The sequence below is a fragment of the Pipra filicauda genome, unplaced genomic scaffold, assembly GCF_003945595.2.
Source record: "Pipra filicauda isolate LSUMZ 115617 unplaced genomic scaffold, ASM394559v2 scaffold301_size890592_pilon, whole genome shotgun sequence".
Taxonomy (NCBI): Eukaryota; Metazoa; Chordata; class Aves; order Passeriformes; family Pipridae; genus Pipra; species Pipra filicauda.
In genome coordinates, this window is record NW_024104423.1 from 879,733 (window position 1) to 889,331 (window position 9,599).

At 37.5% G+C, this 9,599-nt stretch overlaps 1 long non-coding RNA gene across 1 annotated transcript; it reads left to right on the forward strand.

Annotated features, from left to right (window-relative positions):
- Positions 1-19: 19 nt before the first annotated feature.
- On the forward strand, positions 20-9,014 carry LOC120323627. The gene is made up of 3 exons (XR_005564282.1): positions 20-3,311; positions 5,403-5,501; positions 8,954-9,014. It is a non-coding gene; the product is annotated as an uncharacterized LOC120323627 (long non-coding RNA).
- The last annotated feature ends 585 nt before the right edge of the window (positions 9,015-9,599 follow it).

A 9,599-nucleotide genomic window follows, 5' to 3' on the forward strand; every position in this document is an offset into this window, starting at 1 on the left:
GGACCCCCCAAAGCACGCGGGTCCCCGCTGTCCGAGCTTGGGGACGCCCGGCTGCACGGCCGTGGGTCTAGGGGCGGCTGGAACTGCGGAGCGTGAGCTGGGCGTTTGTGAGAGCTGTAGGTACAACTACAAATATTTGTGTTAGCATTATAGAAAGTGAAAACGCAGTGAAAGGCTGTGCTCATCCAGGCCACTGTGAGGGCACCCTGATACTCGCGTGTCCGATCAGGTACACTCAAATTTCCACCAGGGTTTATGACCTACTAAAAGGTGTTTCAACATTGATTGAAACCAATTCTTTGCTAAGTAGTAAATACTATACCAATCTCTTGGCTGTATAGCCGCATATATGCATATAAATGAGATTTTGACATAAAATTCATGAAAGAGCTAAAACAGAATGTTCAGACTAATGTGATAGTCCTAAATTTACTAGTGGGTCCTGCCAGCAAGTTTCAAGATGTGATTTCTTAAGGCCCAAACCAGGAAAAGTTTGTGAGGAAGGTACTTGATATTTTATTCTTTTTACCCAACAAGTAATACATATGGACTAAAAGCTAATATTAGTCATAGAAAAAGGTTTATTAAATGACGAACATGAAAAAAAAATCGTGGCAACATCATATGGTATACTGTTTATACTAATGTTTTGTTTGTAGTGGACAATGTAGACCTAATGTCTCAGGAGTAAAACAAGGAGAAAAGGATGAAGTGTTGTTGACATTTTTAATTAAAAATAGAGGTCATATCTACAGGCTAGGTAGGATAGGAAATTCTGACACCTGATAATTCTGTTAATTATCAAGCAGTCAACTTGCTGACTGGGGAAAAAATTGGTCAATCTATTTAAAAATACTTGCTGGGGTTTTTTTTTTTAGTTGTAGATGTAGGTGATGTAGAGGGGAAATAACTGAAAAGATTGTCGATTCTTGGATGTAGATGTTGACAATAAAATGCTTTGGGACTTCCCAGAAGTCCTGCACTAAAATAAAAAAGACTAAATTTGTTGTTAATAAGTTGTATAAATCAAGTCACCGTGACGTTGTTAAAAAACCAAATTGCACCCCGAAGCCATATTATTTGTTTGTTTGTTCATATAAAATAAAAGTACACATACTGTCTTAATTGTTTAACTGAAACACAGATGCTGAATCTGATGTAACTCAGGTAAATAAGCTAAATAGTAAAGGGTTCATTGTTTTATTTTGGTGTATATACAGCACTATCCTATGTCATATATTACTTTATCACTTAGCAAGAATTTTTTGACTTGTCATCATGAACTGAATTTTCAAGCCAGTTTCAAATCTGACATTATCTGTTGTTTAAAATACGATGGTCTGCAAGGATCTCAGAGTAGAATTTGTGTAATGTTTCCTATATAATTATGTGAAGATTTAGCCTGCCTTTCGTAGGCCTACGAATTTATAAAGCAGATTTATTCATTTTATGTGTGATAGTCCTATGAGAGTATTTATACCAAACAGGTTGATTGCATTAGTTAGTAGTCATTAGTAGGTAGTCATGAAAACAGGTAAGATATTTTTAGCCTTCATCCAAACTTCCAGAAAATGAAGTAGGCGCAATTTCCTTTGAAGACTGAAGAGTAAGAAGAAAGAGGACATATTTGTGCATGAAATGATCTGACCTTAAAATAAAAGCCAGCAAGGTAATTTTTGTTTCTTTTTTTTACTCGCATTCCCTATGGTGAATGTAAACCATTTAATCAGTTTTCTGGATTCTCCTTGCTTGCCTGACTTTGGTCTGGCTGGGCCAAGGGATTGGGAGAAGGAAGACTTCCTGTAAATTCTCACCTGATAGTTCTAGAGGAATCTGCAGCCTGGAGAAATAAGAAGTTCAAGCTGCTTTACATAATGATGTAGATGCTCTTTGTGAGGCACTAACTATTCAGATTTTAGGCATAACACTTGACTGTGCTGGTAGTCCTAATACTCATGGGTGTCTCAGAAGATGTGCAAATTGGAGGGAAGATTTCCAAGATGGGAGGAAAGATTCTTCACCTGGCTGTGGGAGAGATGGCACACATGAACAAAACTGAGAAGTGGCTGTGAAGCAGAGGGTTTCAGGAAGGACAGTAAGCGAATGTATGTGAGCGAGAAACAAATGAAGAAAGCAATGCTTGGAAGAAAAATATTCCAAAATAGTTTTTAGATCAGAAAAGTAGGATTCTGAAAGAAAACATTTAAATGGCTTGGGGAAGTGAGATAGTTCAGTATGAATATCTTCAACCATCTGCTGTTTATCAAATGACCCCAAATGCAAAAGACCTTATTATATGCTATATTCACACTTTGATCTCTTTCTTCTTGGAGGAAGTTCTCTTTGCTTTGACTGATGGTGAAAGAGGTCATCATATCGACTGTTGTTACTACATAATTAATCTGTATGCACACTTACATGAATTCCTTCCATATGCTGCTATTTACCACATTACAAATTTTTCAGTTTGAAAATACAGTGAGTTTTTGTGTATCGCTGCCCTCTACTGGAGAGAAGGTCAGAACTGCTCCATCAGGTCTCAGTCCGAAGCCTTAGAGCCGAGGCAGTTGCTAGTGGTCCTTTTTTGTTGATGAATCACCTTTCCATGACCGAGGCGTAAAGGTGTGGAGATCTGGATGCCCAGCATCCATAAAAAGATTTCTTTTTGTCTGTGAGTTCAAATAAATGATCATACAATTTTATGTCTGAAGTTTATTGACACAGGCAAAATGATGACTAAGCAATGGTTGAGATTTTAAGATGCGTGTCTTCCAATACCTTCTGGAAAAGAGGCATCTAAATTCAACACAGAGATGCTGAAAATTCTGAGCAGTGCTGCTCTGAAAAGTATTTGCCTATAACTTTATTTATAACCTCATCATTTTTCATATCTAAATACTTTGGTTCACTCTCCACTGCATTACAAAAAGATTGCCCTCCAGCTCTTTTCCTATCTGACCTTTCATGCCTCTTTATTTACCTTTCACCATCTATATAAATACTGCCAGAGTACCACATTTATTTTACATTTTATTTTCATTTTTCTTCCAGACTGGGCATTAGCAGAACAACAGAAACGTGAAGAGCACAGCAGTGATATTCTCCCAGTTCCTCAGTGTTTCATTCTCTCCACCTACTGTCACGACAACCTATGCACATCCAAAGCAGTTTCTGTTGGAATGCACTGAGTTTTTCAGCTGTCTGAGCACATCCATCGCCAAGGCATGCTGAGAGCTGTGAAGGATGAGGCCTGCTCAGAGCATGCAGGAAAGAAAGTTTCACTATCACGTTCAAAATATGTCTTCTACACAGTAGGTGCTACCAATTTCTGTGTTCATTTTTAACTTTGTCACATCTGTGTCAGATTTACAAAGATGGAGATCAGATGTGTGCACTTCTCATTTCCTCATGGCATCAGCTATTGCCGCAAGGCAAGAAGGTATTCTGAGTTTGGCTGTAAGGGTAGAATCACTGAATCACGGAATCATTTAGGTTGGAAAAAACTTCTGAGTTCATCAAGTCCAACCTTTAACTGATCACCACCTTGTCAACTAGAACATGGTATTAAGTGCCAAGACCAGTCATTTCTCAAACACCTCCAGGGGTGGTGAATCCACCACCTCCCTGGGCAGTCCATTCCAATGTTTAACAACCCTTTCTATGAAGAAATTCCTCCTGATGTTCAATCTGAATCTCCCCTTGTGCACCTTAGGCTGTGTCCTCTCATCCTATCACTGGTTGCCTGAGAGAAGAGAACGACCCCCACCTGGCTACAACCTCCTCTTAGGTAGTTGTAGAGTGTGATGAGGTCATCCCTGAGCCTCCTCTTCTCCAGCTCCCTCGGACGCTCCTCATAGGATTTACCCTCTAGACCCTTCACCAGCTTCATTGTCTTTCTTTAGACTTGCTCCAGCACCTCAGTATTTTTGAACTTTGTGTCTTCAACACAGGCAAAAGAATAGCTTCGGTGGCTTCTACCCTAATCTGATTAATGGCAGAGCCATTCAGCCTAAAAATCTGCTTTCTCCTCCTCTTCTGAGTACCCTGAAGCACACATCTGCCTAGAAAATTTTATTTTAAATATTTTTACTTTCCTGATGTTTTAAATGTCTATGGTTGAAAAGGTTTAGTATCTGCCGTGGCCACTGTATGTCTGTCATATTTTATTGGGCTGAACTGAAGATAATATTGTCCTAGGTGGTTGAATTGTGTGGGTTCCTCATCTCATGTTACCTAATTAGTCGCTGTAAAAACCACTTTACTGCAGTAAATTCCTTTCCCTGTCCTAATGGCTAACATGAAGAAATTAATAGGGCATAGAGTACAGTGGTTGTTCCCAATGAGTGACTCCTAAATGACAGGTGTCCTCCAAGGGAAAGGTAAGCAGGCATCAGCTCACTTTCTACATCCACACGGAATATTAACTGGTCAGGTAGAGATGGATGATAAAGTGACCTGCTGAGCCACTCATTATGCAGCCAGAAAAATCAGAAAACAATAGCAACTAATCTAGATACAGTGTCAGTTCAGCATAATTACTTAATGTAGAGAAAAAACCTTCATGATTAGCAAGCGTTTGCAATTGCTACATATTATTTTCTGATTTAGAACTAAAACAAGTACTTTGTTGAAAGTATTATTCTTGTGATCTTTAGACTGTCAAACACACAATTCTGCAAAACCCGTGACTTTCAACTTATATCAGGAAATAAGTCAGAAGTTGTCTTAAGAGGCTTCTCAGCATGGTTTCTGTTCTGGAAGATGTAAAACAGAAGATTTGAGAAAGCCATCTTTCCCCATACTGCTCCAAATCTTTGTCTGGTATTAGAAACAAACAATTTGCTCTGATTTTCAGATATCAGAATGTATTTTAGTGGTATCAACAGCAGCATTATGAATAAGCATAAAGAGAGAGGAAGGAAAATTAGTTCAAACCAACAAACCTATGAAATTCTCTCAGTAGAATGAAAATACTTTTGCAGATATTAAAAGCTCTGAGAGAAGCACTAAGTGCATATTAGTTTGTAAACATCTGCAAGAGCATATATTGAATTTCTTAATTAAGGAGAGCTATAATAGCTTATAATATCATGTTTTTTAAATATGAGCGTATAATTCTAAAGTGAAGTGCAATACAATATTTTTGCTTCTTTTGACAGAAAAATGGGGAAACAGAAAAAGAACTTTCTATGAACAAGAAGACTAGCGATCATGTAAAGAATTGTCTCTCACTTAAGATTTTAAGAAAGGTATTTTTAGATAAAAATATTTTATGTCTGCATTAATTCCAGGCAGCACAAATAGCACAAAGCAATCAGAGCTAGCTGAAAACTGCCATGTAGTTTGTACAGAAACCATCATTCTGTACTGTGTGAGCTAGGATTACTCTTTTCTTTTAACAGGTAATAGTGGAAGATACTTCTCTACTCAGACCAACTGCACATCAAAGAGCTCACAACTGTCAACTGAGAGCCAAACTGAGACCTTGACTACCATTGCAGGTAGAAAATAGCGTATCAATAGAAGAAGAAACAAGAGTTGGACTCCAATATTCTGGTTTTGGATTTTAAGAGTAGTGCTTTCATTTGCATCTACCTTGGTCTGTTTCAGCCACCAAAAGATTTTTAAAACAAAGGCCTTCACACAAAGCACCAGTGTCCTGGAGAGAAGCCTTAGGAACATTCAACAGGGCTTTCTGATGTGACAACTTAACTCCCTCCCTCTCCTTAAATGGCTGGATGTCAAAAAGTGATAGCTAGATTTGTCCAGACTTAATGTTATGCAATAATCTTGTCATTTGAACAGAAAAGGGAATAAGGAGATAGCTGTTTTCTGCCACCTTATTAAGCCTAACCCAGGATGAGAGAAACTGAGCATAAAATGTGCAGTAAAGCAGATGAAAAGACATCCAAAGCTTTTGAGATGGAATTGTTCATTTTTCTGAGCTTTGTGTTTGGTTTTTTATTTATTTTACATTATGGGAAAAGGAGTCAACAATTTGTTTTGTTAACCATTTTTCATGATCTTTTCATGTGAATCCCAATAAATCAAGTAGTAAGCACCACACAACTGTCAAAAGGTCCCAATATTTGAGATTAAACCCACATTTTTTAAATGCTCAATCATTTTCCGCTTTGTGCCTGGAAGATATGCTGGTATCTCACAGTTAGGGTGTTTTTGAGGAGAGTTTTTAACAAAAACTTCTGAGTTAAACTCCAGAAAGACCGATAATTAAGACTTACATCAATAAAGGTGTCAGTCAAGTAGGGAAAAGGAATTATTTTAAGGCACAATAAAGAGCTGATAATGTCAATGAAGGTAGCAGAAAGAAATATTTCAGGCTTGTTTCTCCTCCTCTGGAAGTCAACAAGAGTTGTATGGTGAAGGTAGTAGCAGAGTAAGATAACAAAAGATCAGATTATATGAAATATTTTTTCTGTTTTCCATCTGTAGTCTGTACAAAGCGACATGTATAACAGTTAAATGTTATTATAATTAAGCATCATCTTTTGTGGAAGGTCTGTAGTTAAAGACAAATTAAAAACAACACAGGAAGAAACTACTTAATTATACTCTTTAAAATATATGAGAACATATTCCAAAATATTTAATCTCAAGTAGAAAATTTTTTCAGGTACCGATACAAATCTACAGTTGTTCAAAATATAGAGTTCTTGTAAGGAAGGTCATACTAAAAGTTTTGGGTTAATATGAGCAATTTGACAAGAGGGCATCTCTTGAAATCCCCAGAATTTTGCATTTCATAACCTGAGAATTTCAGATTATGAATTGATAGTTCATAATTCTCATTCTGAGATTTTCATAGCCGTATTCCAGAGAAGTCTTTTCTTGTTATATACATATACTGCAGTTACGGACAATCATGCGCACTGCTTTCAAAAGTTCACTATTAATGGGTATGGAAAAAAGTGCGTATCGAAAATAATTGACTCTATTCTGCCTTCTCTGTGGCAGTTTCTGCCAGCTATTTAGGGTAGTGGTGTTTATCCCTCAAAAGCAAGGAGAATAGTTTATTCAACACAGCTGAATAAACTCTCCTCAGAGGGAGTTTTCTCCTCCTCAGAAAGCCAGCAGCCGTTGAATGACACTGCCCTGCTCCCCGTGAATTATATCCTGATAGTGCCCTTTCCGCTTCCTAGCAGCCATATGTTAGTTCATTCAGTGTATTGCTATTGCTTACTTCCAAAAAGCTGAAGCAGCCCCCTGAACTCACAACCCCCCCCCGACTTCTAATATGTGCAGGAAGGGGCAAGTTTTATAACTTCTGTAACAAGAAATCTTTTTGTAAGAGGAAATGAACTTCTTCCATTTCAGTGTTCTAGCTACCAGCTATTGAGAAATTTTTGTTTTCTAATAATCAGCAAACTAATCTGTTTTCAGCTGAGCTAGCACCGCCTTGGAAATCTGCAAGTGCCTGTAAAGTGCTGTGCAGCTCAGCTTATTTTGTAAAATTGTTTGGAGGCCACAATAAAATGTATCTGATATCATTCTTGTGTAAATCATTCCCGCAGAACAGAACTCCAACACCATAAGCTTTGATCTGACTTGGTAACATTTCACTCCTAGAAGCTTATAAATAAAAATAAAATGCTCAATTTGCTCCTTTTTTAGTACTCATTAAATTTTATTTTAACATTAAAATGGCATTCAGTAAAGGACAGCAAGCTACCTTGAATAAATCCCTAAGCATACAATGAAGCATCTCTGAATGTAGAAACCTTTGGCAAAAGCTTGACCAGAACACTGCACAGTGTCCATCACTAAGGTGTAGGGGAAAAGAGTTTGGCTGATGTCAAGAAAACAGATTCCTTGACTTACAAAAAGTGCCACAGTACAGCTTAGTCAGCACCTTGGTGATTAATTACAGCTTGAGGTAGACTCTCTGCTATAGAGCTTCTCTGTGCTGCTTCAGTGACGCAGAGAACCTGTGAAGCTGGTGTAATAAGCTGAAGGCAAGCAAAAGTGCCATTTTGAACTTGTTCACAAAGGAATCACATTGTGTAATATCTGACAATTAAACACACTGCTGTAATCATAAGGATGCAAAAGTCACCAGGATGACCAGAGATTAACAAAGGGAATAGAATATTTTAAACACAGGTAAAATATCAAAAGACATTACTATCAGTAGCATTACAGGGTACTGTGTTGATTTCTTATAGTGCTGTCTTCATTTATGTATTCAAAAAGGTTTTTTTTTAAACTGCCACACTTGATAACTGAAGCTGGGGTTGAAACCCAGGTGTGGTTCCTTCTGCATCACTGAAGGAAAGAAAGTGTCGGGAGCGTGCCATTGACGCAGTACTTAATAATGCTGCTCTTTAAACCACATATAAACCATTTCTATCTGTCACTGATACATTGTTTCCCAGGGTTAACAAGAATAAAAAGTGGTAATATATGCTTTCGTCTTTCAAGAGAATTATAAGTAGAGTTTTGAAGAAGGAATTCTTATGCTAAAAAATGCCATTGTTTTAATTGTATCATATTTCATTTCCTACCATAAATGCAGTAAAAATTTGGCCTGGGAAAGGAAGGGAAGAAAGAAAGGGGGAGATAAAATGCCTTACAGTTTTCTTAAAGTTAACCAATCTGACCTATTACTTCATCTATACTGGGTTTCTGTTAGTCTCTGGAACAGACTCCTGAGGGAAACTGAGGGTCCTATTTCTTCATCTTTAACTACTGTTTTGGAGAATGCACTTGAGATTATAGTCTTGTTCTGCCGAAGCAGCTAAATAAGCCTATTCAAATATAGACTTTTTTTTTTGTATCAATTTTCATTTATATTTAAATGGATGAATTTGCAGCCCTAAAATAAAGTAAGGAGTAAATTCTAGAGATCGCTAAACACTGTTATAAATACGTCTGTAATAGATGACCATGGTGTTACTCCATCCTGATAATTTAATACTTTGTTTTCTTCTTACAGCCTGGTTATCCTCCAGGATTCTTTGATGGAAAGTGGCAGACTATAGGAACAAAGAACAGTCCGTCTTTAAACTGCTCTTCATAGATGAGCTGTTCTAAATCCCATGGACAACTTTAAACTCAAGACCACCATATTCTCACTTGCTTTAACAGAAGCAAGTGGTGCCTATTTGAAGTAGACAGAATTTCATTCAGGGAAGAAATTAATACAGTTTAAGGTCAAAAGAGCTGGTAAGGGGGCCACCTATATGTATATCACCAATTTTTATATAAGGTCTGATAATTTGCTTTATTGTTAAAACAATCAACCTAGCCTGAAATGTGCTTAGAAAAAGAATGGTTCTTCTTCTTCTATATGAAAACAAACTCACCTAACCAGCATCAAATAAACCAGCTCTGAATAGTTACATACCAATATCAGACTGGGCTCATAGAGGAGTTAGCCAAAGGCCAATTACAAGCCGATCTAGCTAAAGCCAGTGTATTCTGGACCCAGGACAATCTGGATTTAGGCCAAGAACTAGGATGGAAAGAGCTTTACTGGATGATGAATTATCTCCTGCTGTCAGCAGACAGTAGAAAGACATACATTCTCCTTCTACTGGAATTACGCAGCATAAGATAAGATAACAAGTGCCACTTAAACG